General features: G+C 35.4%; 1 long non-coding RNA gene across 2 annotated transcripts in view; it reads left to right on the top strand.

The window, feature by feature from the left end:
• The first annotated feature begins 468 nt into the window (after positions 1-468).
• Positions 469-15,519, top strand: part of LOC140608922 (uncharacterized) — a 182,395-nt gene continuing 167,344 nt past the window's right edge. For both annotated transcript variants that reach the window (XR_012010921.1, XR_012010923.1), the window contains exon 1: positions 469-644. This is a non-coding gene — a long non-coding RNA (uncharacterized lncRNA). The remainder of the gene's footprint in view (positions 645-15,519) is intronic.

Here is a 15,519-nt window from a genome sequence, read left to right as displayed (position 1 = left end):
GGAGCTTTGCTCTAAACTCAGAATTGAGAGTAAAACCTCAGGGTAAAGAGGAATTTAGAAAATACAAACATTTTTAACTTCTTTACTCAGATGTGAAGGAAACATCTCTCATGTCAGAAAATATTGAAGTTGTGTGGGAAATTACAACTAATGACACAGGATTAGTTAAGTCTTGGCCATTTTTAGGCTTTCCTTAATGTTATGGAGCAGTTTGAAAGAAGTTAGCTAGTAAGAGATTTTACTAAGTGCTGGTGTAAAGAGAATGGACAGCTAACGGGTAGGGAGAGAGTTCACTTTCAGTCATGTTGAATATTAGGTGCTTTTTAAAGGACATAACCTAGAACAATTTGAAATTGTACCTTAAACTCAGATGAGTATCAAAGTTAATAATACACCTGTAGGAGTCTACCAGGGCAAATCTGGTAATTAATGTCAAGATCTCCTCATAAGGTGATCAGATGGTATGAAGAGAGATCATTACTGAACACCTACTGGAGAAGAGAATATTTAGAGGACAGGAACCAGTGAAGGAGCCTGGATGCAAGGAGTTGGAGAGGAAGGGGAAACAGTATATCTGCTTCTGGTGCAGAGGGGGCTTTCCTCAGCACAGGCCTCACACCAGGTTCTTGCCAAAGGCTAAGGCAGTAAGTACAGATCCTAGTACTTATTCTGATGTTCACTGACAGTCTTTCTCTGTGTTTGTGGAAATAAAGGTAACATTTCCAAACAAGTATCATTTAAACATTATCTATAAAATTCTTCTTTTTTAATTGTCTATAAAATTCTAATTAAAAGGAAATTTTACTACAAAATGTGGAGGGGCAAGTCTCATTGGGATGTTCAGATTGACACAAAGCTATCCTCTTTACTAGTTATTGCTCTATAGTCACCGATGAGCCTGCATCTTGTCTCAGTGATGTGGCTAAAAAGTAGACCTCAACTTTTGGTCTTCTAGTGGTGAAGTCATTTATAACTCTAGAACCTTCTAGCCTAGTTATTCCAATAGCAGTTTTATTCAAGTTGACATGTATAGCTTCTATAGAATTGGAAAGTTGCCATAAAAAATGGCAGATAGCCATTTATCCACGAGTAATTTGAAGCAAATCAATCAACTGTGAAGCAGAAGTACAATAAAATCAGCAAGTAATAGGATTTTAAGCAAGAGGCAAATTCTAAGATGGGCTGGTGCATTTTTAGAATAATAACAGAGCAGTCTTGAGAGACACATGGTTCTTTAAAAAATAATAAGAAATAGAGATGTTGAGATATATGTCCAATACCCACTGGACAGAAAAAGGATTGGGAAATTTTCCCTGCTTTGGTAATATTTCTTGGTAGACTTTATTAGGATAGCAAGCAGTATGGAAAAGAAAATCCGGGATCCCTGGGTGGCACAGCGGTTTAGCGCCTGCCTTTGGCCCAGGGCGCGATCCTGGAGACCCGGGATCGAATCCCACATCGGGCTCCCGGTGCATGGAGCCTGCTTCTCCCTCTGCCTGTCTCTCTCTCTCTCTCTCTCTCTCTCTCTGTCTCTCTCTATGACTATCATAAAAAAAAAAACTCTAAAGAAAAAGAAAAGAAAAGAAAATCCTATGGGTTGATAATGGCAAATGCTGAGTTAGTGTGTGTTTGTGTGTCTGCATGTCTGTGTGTATATGCCTATGTAATAAGAAGGAGCTTCTGATAATATAAGGAAGAAAAATGATTAATGGAGAAAGTGGACAATAGTTTCAAAGGCTACAAGGTGAGAAAAAACCTGATAGGAATTTACTTTATTTAGGAATTATGATGTCACTGGTGACCCGAGCAAGGGTAGATTCTACAAAATGCTAAGGGCAAACCCTGGTTACAGGAAGGTGAAGAGTAGACAGAGACTTCCTTTTCCAACAATATTGGCAGAGTAAATATCCTGAAAAACGATCCTGCTGCAAAGCTCCTAAATGTTTGAGTTGGAGGGAGTATGAGAAACTAGCAGTCATCAGAGGCCAAAAGTTGTGGGAAAAACCAACTCAAAGAGTTGTAAGCAATGAAATCATCTGTTAGTGCCAGTAACTTAGAGCTTTGGTTTTGACCTTGACAAACTCAGGTCTGCACTGGTGGGAGAGTTGGATTCCAGTTGTAAGACCTATAAAGAACTGAATCTCCAGTAAAAGTGTGATTTAGAAAAAAAAGAAAAAGCAGACAAAATAAAATATGCCTCGAATAAAGAAATAAACAAAATGTCCTTTGAGAATTCATAAGCCAGAGCTAATCCTCATACAGGTCAGGGTTCCACATCTCGCTGCCTGCACAGTCTGAAAGACTCAGCAGTCCCAGGCTTGAAGCTTCCCCAAGTGCCCATCAGGAGAAATAATTTTCTCTAGATGAATCAACCTTCAAACCAAGCCTCGAAGAATTTCCTCATACAAAGCCCTTAAATCATCTCAGAATTTAAATGTACAAAACAAAAAAGGAAACAATGAAGGAGTAAATGTCATCAAAAACAAACATCAAATATAGCAACAGTTCAGATATTTCAGATATTCCAACTGTACATTCAGAAGATCAGTGTGCTTAAAGTAAACATATAGATATAAATATAGATATATACAATATATATAAATAAGGAAGAAGTGACTATAAAGATAACTGGGCAGTTGAAATAAAAATAGAAAATAACTTGTACATATATAAATGAAGATACAATAGTTAAAATAAGAATTCAGTAGGTGTGCTTTAGCCTCAGACATGACAGAGGAGAGAATAAGTAAGCTGGAATATGGATCTGAAGCACCTGGCCCCAAGAGAGGGCAGAGAAGCAACATAAAAACAGTTGAAGGATAAAATGTTAAGATGTAACATAAGTCGAATCAGAATTCTAAAAAGAAATAGTAAAGAAACAGAAAAGATAATTTGAAACAAAATCATCTCAGTCTTAACCAAACTGCAGAATATAAATGAAAAGATATTTTTTAAAAATCCAGAGAAAGGGATGCCTGAGTGGCTCAGTGGTTGGACATCTGCCTTTGGCTCAGGTTGTGAGCCCAGGGTACTGGGACTGAGTTCCACATCAGGCTCCCCACAGGGAGCCTGGTTCTCCATCTGCCTATCTCTCTGCCTCTCTCTGTATGTCTCTCATGAATAAATAAAGTCTTTTTAAAAAATAAAAAATCCAGAGAGAAAAACACATTACCCCCCCCCCAAAAAAAAAACAACTGGAATGATAACTGAATTCTAATCAATGGAGACCAGAAACTGTGATACCATGTCAAAAGTTAAAAATATATATATATATATATATATATATATATATATAGCTATGTACCTAGAATTGTACATTATAACATCATTTCAAGAAAACAAAATTAAGAGATTCTGAAATACATACTACATATTTCAAGAGTAAGAAAAAATTTTAGAAAAACTGAGTTCAAGAGAAGATTAACAAATAAAGTGATAAATGTGAGTGAAATTAAACAAATATTAATGTTGTAAGACAATAACAAAGTGTAAATTTAGAGCATAATAGTTTTCTGTTGCTGTGTAACAAAGTACCACAAATTTACTGACTTAAAACAACAAACAAGGCTCATCCCTGAGTTTCTAAGGACCATGAGGGTGGGCATAGTTTGGTTGGGTTATCTGACCTGGGGTCTCACAGGGTTCAATCAAGGCACAAATAGGCTATGTTCTCATATGGAGGATCCACTTCAAGTTCCTTCACATTATTAGCAGAATTATTTTTCTTAAGGCTCTACAACTAAGGACTGAGACCTTTTACTGGTTGTTACCTGGAGGCCATCCCATTTCATAGGCCCTCTCACAATGTGGCAACTAAGTTCTTCAAGTTATTAAAGAAAATCCCTTCAGTCTGTGTAACACAATAACTGATATGTTATCCCATAACCTTTGCCATATAATGTAATCTAATCAAGGGAGTGACATCCCACTACTCTTGCAATATTCTATCGGTTAGAAGCAAGTCAAGCTCTACCTACACTCAAGGGGAGAGAATTATGAAAGGGCATGACACAAGTTTGGGTGTTTTCATCAGGAGAGTTTGGGGAAAAAATAACCAAAACAGAACTAAAATAGCAAGTAAGTCAGAAAGAGCACGATCAGAGTTAAAACATGCTAATGTCCTTGTATGAAGTACAGAAAGGCACAGATTAATTTTAAACTGTGTCAAACATAAATAGAAACCATAAAATAAGAGAGTGGAAATACATCTAAAATATACATTTTCCAGTGAAAGAGTAAATAAAAGTTAATATGCCTATATTAATAGCAGATAAAATAGATCTTAAGATAAAAACTCTCAGAGGGTCATTACCTAATGATAAAGAAATCCCATGCACCAGATTTCACAATTCATAATGCTTACAATAAAAATTAGCAGAGAAGGATTGATAAATTATAGTGGTGATTTTGAGGCATATTACTTAGCAATTGATAGATCAAATAGCATCTCCCTCCTGTAAAAAATCAGTAAGTTGTAAAAGACTCTGTGAATACAAACAGGCTTTAACTAATTGTATTATGTAGAATAAAATACAAAACAATTAGAGACAATACATTATTTTCAAGCACTCATGACACTTGCCTATGGAAAGAAACTATGAAATAGCTTTAAAACTAATTTTAACAAATATGAAACATTTACTATAAATAACATTCTATAACTACAATAAAATTAAGTTTGAAGCCATTGATAAAAAGATTATAAAAATATTTTAGAAACACTTCTAAATAACAAAAATCAGATAAATATTAGAAGATTTTATAATCATGAAAAATTCTATCAAAACATGTAGGATACAGATAAAATACTTTATAGTGAGAAATTTATAGCCTTATGTAATAAGGCTTTTATATTAGAAAATCAAGCAGCCATCTCAATTTAGAAGAATATTGACAAAATAAACCCAGAAAGTAGGAGGTGATATAGAACCAGAAATTAAGTAGAAAATAAAGATATAATAAGGAGAACAACAAAAACAAATCTGATATTATAAAAACATATACAGATATTTCAGACAAAATTGATCAAGAAAAAAGGGGGATACAAACAATATTAGCAAAGCTTCAGAAGAAATAAAAGCTAGAATGATCATAAAATGTTGTAGACAATACTAAATTTGATTACTTATATGAAATTGGTCCATTTCTGGAAAATTATCTCTTACATAAATGAATTTATGAACGAACTAGAAGATCTGTGGAATTTTATAAGCATTGAAAAAAATTAAAACTGTTGTCTTTTCACAAAAAAAGCCCATGTCTACAGTGTGGCAACAAATTCTACTAGTTAGGCAAGGAGCAAATAATTCCAGTATCAAATAACCTCTTCCAGAAAATAAAAAAAATGACACACCTTTTTACTTGTTTTATGAGATTATTATAATCTTGATTCCAAAACCCAATAAGGAAAGTTTCAAAAGAAAAATTATAGGTTCAGTCTCTATTATAAATATAGATACAAAAATCCTTAAAATATTGGGAAACTAAATCCAGCAATATATTAAAACACAAATATGGGCAGCCCGGGTGGCTCAGCGATTTAGCGCCGCCTTCAGCCCAGGGTGTGATCCTGGAGACCTCGGATCGAGTCCCACGTCGGGCTCCCGGCATGGAGCCCGCTTCTCTCTCTGCCTGTGTCTGTTCCTCTCTCTCTTTGTGTCTCTCATGAATAAATAAATAAAACCTTTAAAAAATAAATAAAACACAAATACAACTTACTAAGTTGGCTTTATCAAAAAAAGAGTCTAGTTAACATTTTTAAATTATTAATATAAATGAACAATGAAACAGTAAAAACTCATAAAATCAACTTACTTATTTGCAAATAAGATAGACACAATATTCATTCATATTAGAAATTCTCAGCAAGCTTGAAGTTCAAAGAAACTCAAGACAAAGAGTATCTACAAACTTTTCGTAGGAAATATCATACTCATTGGTAAAATGGAAAAATCATTCTCTTTCAAGAGAGGAATAAAAGAAAGATGCCCACTTTTACCATTCTCAACATTGAAATAAGGAGACAAAAATCACATGAAAATAAGAAAATGAAATAAAATATGTAAGAATAGAAAAGAATAGAAAAAATGTCATTTGCACAAGACATGATTACCTTCTCAAAAGAAAGCTACAAATCATCAAAATTAATAAGAGCTTACTTAGTTCAGTGACTACTTAAAATCAATACACAAAAGTTAAACAGAAAACACAATTTGTAGAATCAAACATAGGTAATTAGAAATTAGCAAAAGATGGTCAATCCTTTTACGGAGACATCTATATTTTTTAAAATGTATTTTGAAATACCCAAGTTGAGAAATATACATATTCATAAATAACAAGACCGAGTATTTTAAATGTTAGTTATCCCAAAATTAATATAGTGTCCATGAAATTTCTTTCAAATTCTAAACTGGATTTTCCTTGAAATTTAAAAGACTGATTTGAAATTTAAGTAGAAGGGTTAGAGTCAAGAAGATACAAATGAAGTGTAGAGACTTACCCTAATGTATATCATGTCTTCTTTGGTGCAGAAATAGACAAATAGACCAGTAGAAGTGAAGAGCAGCCCCTGTATTAAACCAAAGCTTGTAAGAAAACATGATACAGAACAGATTCAACATTGAGATGTGTCAGAAAAGATGAACTACTCAATAGGTAGTGCCCTGAAAATTGGTATCTATGTCTTCTAAAAGTGGATTCCTACTTCATATCATATTCAAAAGTCAGTTCTAAGTAGATTTAAAAATTGCCGAAGTCCAAACTTAAAAATTGTTACATAGCAAAACAGAAATATATCTTCCTGACTGTGGAGCAGGAAAGGATTTCTTTAACAATAACAACAAAAGCTACAGAAAACGATTGGTCAGTTGGACTCCATTAACATCAAGAACGCTATGGTGTTCATCAAAAGACACCCTAAAAATTGAAGAAAAAATATGCCACAACTGGAAAGATATTTTGTAAACTACATCACTGAAAACAATTTAGCATCCAAAGCTTATAGATAATCCTTACTAAACAATTTTTAAGTAGAAAAATGGGACTATTAATATACAGCCAATTCAAATGTGAAAAGTATGCAACCTCATTACAGATCAGGAAAACAAAAAACCAGAACAAGTAAAGCCAATTCTGCCCATATAAAGCTTGAACAATGCCACTCAATCCTAATAACAGATAAAAAACTGATAAGAATGGAAAATCAACAGTCTTTCTTGGATCAGTAAAAGAGGACGAGGGAGACTATTGCACCCAAGATGGAAGAAGTAGGAAAATAAAAGGTGTAGCTACTTATGATAGTAGAGATTCACTAGTGGAAACCACCATGGGAACCAGGGACAGGGTAGTAAAGCCTGAGCTATAACTGATGAGTTGCTAGAGATTTAGGGTAGACAACTCTGAGTTAAAAACTCCAAGAAACCCAGTCATGGGGAGGGCCAAAATACTATAACACTTACTTCTCAGTGCTCGACCTAGTTCCTACAATAAATATCAGAGAAAAATCGTGCTCTGGCAGCAGGGAGGAGAAAAGGAACCATTTAAAAATAAACCAGTTCAAAAAAATAAATAAATAAAAATAAAAATAAACCAGTTCATCTGTGTGCTTCTTAACAAGGCCTAACCTCAGGAGAAATTAGTTAACCAAAGCCTAACCTGCTGAGATTGTATCAGAACCCAAGGGACTTGGGGGGGGGGGGGAGGGTGGTAAATTCCAAGTCCAGTCTTCTGTAGTCATCCTGTATCACTTAAGTGTGGGAGAAAAAAACAGACACATTGTGAATTTTACCGTGCAGAGACATAAGACATGAAAACTCTGAGACCTAATCATAATAAGAAAATAAACAACCCCACTTAAAATGGGCCAAAGGTGTTTTTTTTTAAAGGTTTTATTTATTTATTCATAAGAGATACAGAGAAAGAGGCAGAGACACAGGCAGAGGGAGAAGCAGGCTCCCCGCAGGAAGCCTAATGGAAGACTGAATCCCAGGACCCCGGGATCACCACCTGGGCCAAAGGGAGTCGCTCAATCACTGAGCCAGCCAGGTGCCCTGGCCAAAGGTTTTAATAGACTTCTCACCAAAGAAGATATACAGAGATCAAATAAGCATATAAAAAGATGCTTCACGTCATATGCCATCAGGGAAATGCGGAGGAAAACAATGAGATACCACCACCACGCACCAATGAGGATGGCCAAAGTCTGGAACACTGAAAACCCGAATGCTGGCAAGAATGTGCAGAAATTCTCATCCATTGCTCATTGTAATGCAAAATGGTACAGCCACTTTGGAAGGTATTTTGGCAGTTTCCTAGAAAACTAAACATATTTCTACTGTACATCCCAGCAATCACACTCCTTGGTATTTATCCAAATAAGCTGAAAGCTTATTTCCAAACAAAAACCTGCAGGCAGGTGTTTATAGCAGCTTTATTCATAATTGCCCAAACTTGAAAGCAACCAAAGTGTCCTTCAGTGGGTAAATGGACAAACTGAGGTACATCCAGACAGTAGAATATTAACACTAAAAAGAAATGATCTATTGAGCCATAAAAAAATGGAGGAGCCTTAACTGCATATTACTAAATAAAAAACACCAATCTGAAAAGGTGTAGGATCCCAACTATATGACATTCTGGAAAAGGCAAAACTATGGAGACAGTAAAAAGATCAGTGCTTGCCAGGGGCTGGAAAAAGAAGGGACAAATAGGTAGAGAACAGTGGGGTTTTCAGGACAGTGAAAACACTTTGCATGTGTTTCATAATGATGGATACATGTCATTATGCATTTGCCAGGACCCACAGCATATAAAACACCAAGAGCGAAACAAAATATAAACTATAGACTTTGAGTGACTATGGTGTGTCAATGTAGGTTCACTACTTACAACAAATGTACCACTCTGAGGGACAGTGTTAATAATGGGGGAGGGTATCCAAGTGTGGAGATATGGAGTATATGGAAAATCTCTATACCTTCCTCTCAGTTTGTTGTGAACCTAAAACTGCTGTCAAAAAGTAAAGTCTAAAAAAAAAAAAAAAAAAAAAAGTAAAGTCTAGGGGCACGTGGGTGTTTCAGTCGGTTAAGTACCCACCTTTGGCTCAGTGATGAACCTCTCAGGTCCTGGATCCAGCCCGGAGTTGGGAACCTGCTTTCCCCTCTACCCCTCTCTGTCCCATGCATGCTCTCTCTCTCTAAGTAAATAGAATATTTTTTAAGTCTTCATAAAAACTTTTTTAAAACAATGAACTATAATTTTATACCTAATAGATTTGCAATATTTTCCTGTTATACCATGTGATGTTAAGAATGTGAAACAATAGGGCAATTTAGGCACTGATGGTACTGATACTAACTGGAAAATAAATCTGAAAAATAATTTGACATTATGTAGTAAATATAAAGATGCTTATGCAGCTGGAGATATGAATTCCACATTTACCCTGGCCTAGAAAAACTCTCACGCATGGCCTAGGAAGACATGTACAAGAATGTTTGCAGCAGAACTTTTTGTGTAGGATAAACCACAACAAATACTGAAAATCAAAATTTTTTAAACTACAAAAACTATAATTTCATGTGGTTCAATGTAATAATAGCTACAACTGGAAATAACATCTCTTTACAGTAAATTCCCATGATATAACACATTATGAACCACAGCTGCTCTGTTTATCAAAATAGATGAAGTGCGCAAAAGTAATGTGGAAAAATAAATAGCAAACAAGGCAACTCATAGAGAAATACTAACAGGAAGTATTGTAGATTTTATATAAAATCCAAACATATAAAATCAATCATACATTATGGAGATATATGTAAATCATAGAGAAACAAATGAAAAACAGCAAAAATTTATGATTGTAGTGGTATAGGATGGATTGAAAAGGGAAATGCAAGCTAATTTTAAAGGCATCAGTAATATGGTATTTCCTAAGCTGAGCTGTGGATACATTTTAATTATCCTTCATATCTTATACATACATATCATTTTATACATATAAAATATTTTAAAATAAAAACTGATAAAGGAGAGGTGAGGAAGTGGAAGTTAAGAGTGCATGTCGCTCTTTTTTGGTGGACACTTAGGTGTGAAAGGAGAAGGGGGAGAAATAGGGTAGAGCAGGAACCATAATCAGAAAGGGGTTTGGTTCTTTACCTGAGAGAAACTGGACTATGTTAATATACTAAAAATGAGAGGCTACAGGAAGAGAGAAGGTGATTGATGAAGGTGCCTGAGGATATAGGCAGAAATGAGACCCAGCTGACGGCAGAGGGAACAGCTTTGGCCAGAGGTGGGTATGTCTCTTCCCACAGAAATGGAAGGGGACAGCTAATGATACATGAAGATGTTGGCTGAAGGACACCAAGAAGTCAAAGCAGTGCTGGTCTGATGGTCACTGTTTACTTATGAATTTGAATTTCAGTCATTTGTTGAAACTAATAAATGAAATAGCAAGTCAGGGCATTGAGAAAACTGGCTGGTAGAAGTTTAAAGTGATTTCTGTGAGGCCGAGAAAGAGAAAGCTTAGCTTTGGGTTTTCCTCAGCAGGTGCTGCGAGAGGCACACATGGGCTCAAGGGAAGAATTAAGAAGTCTTTGGGGTTTAGGCAGACACAAGTCAAGAAAAGAAGAAAGGCTGGAAGGATAGAAAGAAAGTGGAGAGTCAAGTGTCGGTGGTCTTGATGTAGTCAAATTACTAGAGGGGTGAAAATAAGGGACCGAGAAATCTGAAGCTAAGGAAGGAATTGCCAAGAGTTTAAGAATCCAGAACAAGAAACAGGACAGAGCTGACCGATTCAGGTGGGAGGGCTCCGCAGTACTCCTCCCTGGAATTGAAGAGTTGGGGGAACCATGCAGAGTTTGTCTACATTGACTTTGAAATTGGTTGGGAAAATGGAGGCAAGAAAGAAAGTGGCCAGAGTGCTAAGGTCCCTGATAAGTGTGGAAGTGTGACAAGGGTACTGGTGAACAGCAGCAAGGAGGACTCTGGAAGGTGGTAACCAGATAGCAAGACTCCCAAAGTTAAGGGAGGTTTTTGTTTTGTTTTTTTTTCTTTCTGAGGAATGGGAATAAATGGTTTGAATCTGAGGAATGAGAATGAATGAGTTGTACAGCTAGAAGGCTCTAATAATCACCTGTGTATGGGTGCACGCACTGTAGGAGAATAAACTGACTTCCCTTGAGGATAAAGAAAATCCTTGGTCCCAGCTCTATATGTGGTAGCAAAAGCTCCCTGCCTTCACTCTTATTTTCTATTAAAAAAGTGTTTTCCTAGCTATCCTTCCAGTGCTGATTTACATCTGCACTCTGCACTTAACCTCACTTCTAGCACCTAATCCTGATTCGTTGTAATACTTAGTATACATCTGTCTTAGCCATTAGACTGCACTTTGCTTAAAGGAAAAGCATGTAATATTTATTTTCACTATATTTATGTGCCCAATATAAGGTGCTTGATAAATGTTTACTGAATAAACAAATGGAAGAAATAGAGTAATATTAACAAAATGAAAGGATTGTGAAGTGATGGAATGACACCTGTGTGTTTGTATTTATGGATGAGTGTGTGTGTGTGTGTGTGTGTTTCTTGCAAGAGTAGTTAAAGATAAAATAAAGATGCCCCAGAGAGCAATTATGAAGTCTAATCACCTCAGAGGGTTGGAGGTGAGAAATATGTTAGAGTGAAACTCAGAAATAGGGGAAAAATAATAAAGCATTAGAGAAGTAATAAAACCATTATAATAACTTTCGTGTAGAAATGAAGGGGGAAATGCTAAGAGAGTCCCTGTTGGTATATTCTGAAATTAATAATGATTCAAATACCTCCTATGAAATTTTTCATTAAAAACACACTTCCATAATCTAAGTACTGTAGACTTTAAATTCAACAAAAGAAGCCTTGTTTTACAGTGTTGGAAATTAGTTCTATGAAATCAAGTTGATCTTTAGAAGTCGGTTTTAAGAAACCTGAAAGGACCTTTAATGGTAAAGTAAATATGGAACAGATGTTGCCTCAAGGAGGTCCTGGATAAATTTGTATTTTGATACGAAGCTAATGAAAAAGTATGGTGTTAATGGTATGGTTTTTGCAAAATTTATACATTTCTTTCTAATCCGCAAGGTGTAACTTCCTTTTAATTTCATGAATAGCTGAACACTTTTAATAATATTAAGTGTGCTTAGATTTTAGATTTAATAGGCCATATATTTTACAAATATTTTAGAAGTACAAATCTTCCTCTTTGTTCAAAGGAAGCATTTCTCATGAAACAATTTGTTCTAGTCCTTACAGTTAGGTCTGGCAGAAGATATGCCTAGAAAGATAATAAATAATAATCTAATAACATGTGATATGTAAGTTTGTAAACTGTAGGGTATCCCACGATGTCATGAAAACATTGGTGTGCTATCTGCCCTGTAAAGATTTAAAGAAAAATAAGGGTATATTAATAGAATATACCCTATTCTCTAATACTTAGGAGATTTATTGAATTGTAGAAATAAACAAAACCTTATAGATACTTTATTTCAAAATCCTAGCTTTTTATATGAGAAAACAAAGGGAGACTAATGATTGATGGCAGAATTGGGACAAAGGTCAGATCTTCTGCATTTCAGGACTATATTTTCTCCCCTTCTCTTTTGCTTTGTACAATAGACCTCCTAATCTTTGGTTTCACTCTTTGAGGTTTCAGTTACTCACAGTCGACTGCGCCCTAAAAACAGATGACTTCTAATGACACACCTCAGCTTAATGTTAAGTCACAATGCCTACACCATTCACCTCACTGTACCTCACCATATAGGCATTTTTATCATCCCACATCCTCACAAAAAGAAGGGTTAGTACAGGATAATCAGGTACTTAGGAGACCACATTCACATAACTTTTATTACAGTAAATTGTTATAATTGTTCTATCTTATCATGAACTATTGTTGTTACTCTCTCACCCTAACTAATTCACAAATCCAATTTTGTCATAAATATGGATGTATAAGAAAAAACAGTATATATAGGATTCAGCACTATCCATAGTTCAGGCATCAACTGGGGGTCTTGGAACATATCTCCAGCATATAGAGGGGGACTACTGCATTTAAAAACTGTTTCACTCTACTTAAATTTGATATCTATACTACAATGCTTTGGCTTTTACACACAAGCAAAGTGATTTTTTTAAATTAAAGGTTAAACTTTATTATAGAGGTATGGACTTTAATAGAACTAACAAGTAAAGAATGAAGGAAAGAAAGTTTCAGGTGGAAAATTGTTTCATTAGAGAAATAGGACCCAGAACCAGAAATCCTATCAGCAAAAACATAAAATGAAAATAATTGATATTCATAAAGGTTCTCCAATAAAATATTTAATTGATCTGCGTTTTTTCCAAAAACAAAAACAAAATTTTCATAATAAAGGATTCAGATGTGCAGTTATATTCCACTTCTATAAATTATTTAAAATGTTGAATGCTAACCCATTTGGCCCAAAGTTATACAGGACCAGAATTGACTACTTGGGTTGGGAAAGCTGGATATTTAAAAAGAACATGGCTAAAATATATCTATTCTGACTTCCCCTAATGGTCACATACAGCCAGAAACTTCTTTCTCCCTTCTTCCCCAGATTAAAGACCTTCTAGGGTTGAAAGCAGAATTTAGAATGTCAAACCCACAAAAATGTTACAGTTTGAGAGTATTTAATCTTGGTAAACCGTTAAAAAGATCTGAGTAGGTATTTGGTTTTATTTGGGACTAACAGTAGACTCCAAGCCAGAAAAACTCATCAAGACACTTAACAACCACTTCAAATAAATTTTGGCTTAAAAAATTTAAAAGCCAGACTTAGAAAAATATGTCAGATGATAAAGCATTATATATATGCATATATATATATATAAGATTATAATATAATATATATATAATTACTTTCTACCACTGAAATTTTGGAAAACTGAAGAAAGTATCCAATTTCTTCTTTCCTCCTAGAAAGAAGATAAAATTTTGTCACTTCTCAGATGGTACCCACACTTGTGGCAAACTTAGTATAATGTATACCCTTGTGAAACAACTAGAGTGAACACATGAAACTAAGGCAAACATTGTGTGTCAATTGTACTTCAACAAAAAATAAAATGAATAGGAATACCAGAGGATATACTATGGTAGAGCACACAAACATCGGAAACAACAATAAAGAAATGACTAGATAAATTAGGAATCAGCTAACATTAAAAAAAATACTCTTTAGTCAATTCAGCAAAAGAAAACTTCCAGTCTAATGCTTGCTCCTCGATCTCCTTCCTGGTGTCGAAATAATAATTAACCTGTTCTAAGCAAAGTTATATTGCTTTCCTCTCTACCTCCTACTTGACATAATTTGTAATAATTTGGCTTAAAGAAAATGATCTCCAGGCTCTTATCCAATAAGAATCACTAAGTCATTTATTATGTACTCAGTGCCTTAACTGTAGGGCAGAGTGTATTTTATAGCTAGAAAAGTATATAAAATACAGGCAGAAATCTTGATGTCAGAACTATTTTCTATAGGGTTTCATATCAATTGGCTCATCAACCTCCTGTAGGTGAAGTAATGGGCAAAACTTCAGAGGAAATTTCACTGGAATGTTGAGTTCTCTGAGATGATAGCTTACTCTTGCTTTATTCCAACTGTAAGGAGCCAGCCACAGAGTTGTGCTCAGTAAATAGGAGTGTGGGAGGAATGAAGCCTTCCTGATTATGAATCTGTGATATCATCTTCAGATGACTGCTCCTATTTAGGACAGGCTCACGAACATCATTCAGTGTTCCTTTCTTTTATTTTCCTTACAGTAGTGGACCACATAATGAAGAAGGTTGGCAGATACTAAATTTGCTATTAGTAACTGGGTTATTGATCTTAACATGATTTTTTTTTTCCTGCAAGGAAAATTACAGGCTGGCTCCTTTTCTCCCCCCACCCTCTTGTTTTTAAGAATACAAGTTCTGCATTCACTGTCTACTTTTCAACATAGTATGCTTTGTAGTTAATATCATAACCTTTGGCCACCCTGTCAATGCCACTGTTATTTACTTCACCCAGGAGGAAGTATATGCCTACCTCGATTTTTCCTGAGGGTTGTCAGTTTCTAATTTTTCTTCCACTGAGAAAGAGCCATTATTACTCAAAAGCCAGACACTTGGACTGGCTGATCCAATGTGTTTTTCAAATCCATTTCTCCCCTGCCTGTCACTACCACAGGACAGTAAGACTTAAAACTCAATTTCCCAGCCTTTCTTTTGGCTTTGAGTGGTCATGCGACCTGGCTCTGGCCAATGAGATGCAAAACTCATTGAGGCTAGCGCTTTCTGTGTCCTTGCCTTGCCCTCCCTGCCTGGAGCAAGGATGGTAGAGTGGCCGTCCTGCAAACATGGAGATTAAAATCTTACACTAAGTTGGCAAAGCAGAAAGCTGTAGCAAGCCCAGAATATTGACCACATTGTGGAACCACTGTCCCAGCCTTGGAAGACCT

This window comes from Canis lupus, chromosome 18, assembly GCF_048164855.1.
Source record: "Canis lupus baileyi chromosome 18, mCanLup2.hap1, whole genome shotgun sequence".
In the NCBI taxonomy this organism is placed as follows: domain Eukaryota; kingdom Metazoa; phylum Chordata; class Mammalia; order Carnivora; family Canidae; genus Canis; species Canis lupus.
This window is presented reverse-complemented; position numbering and strand designations above follow the sequence as displayed.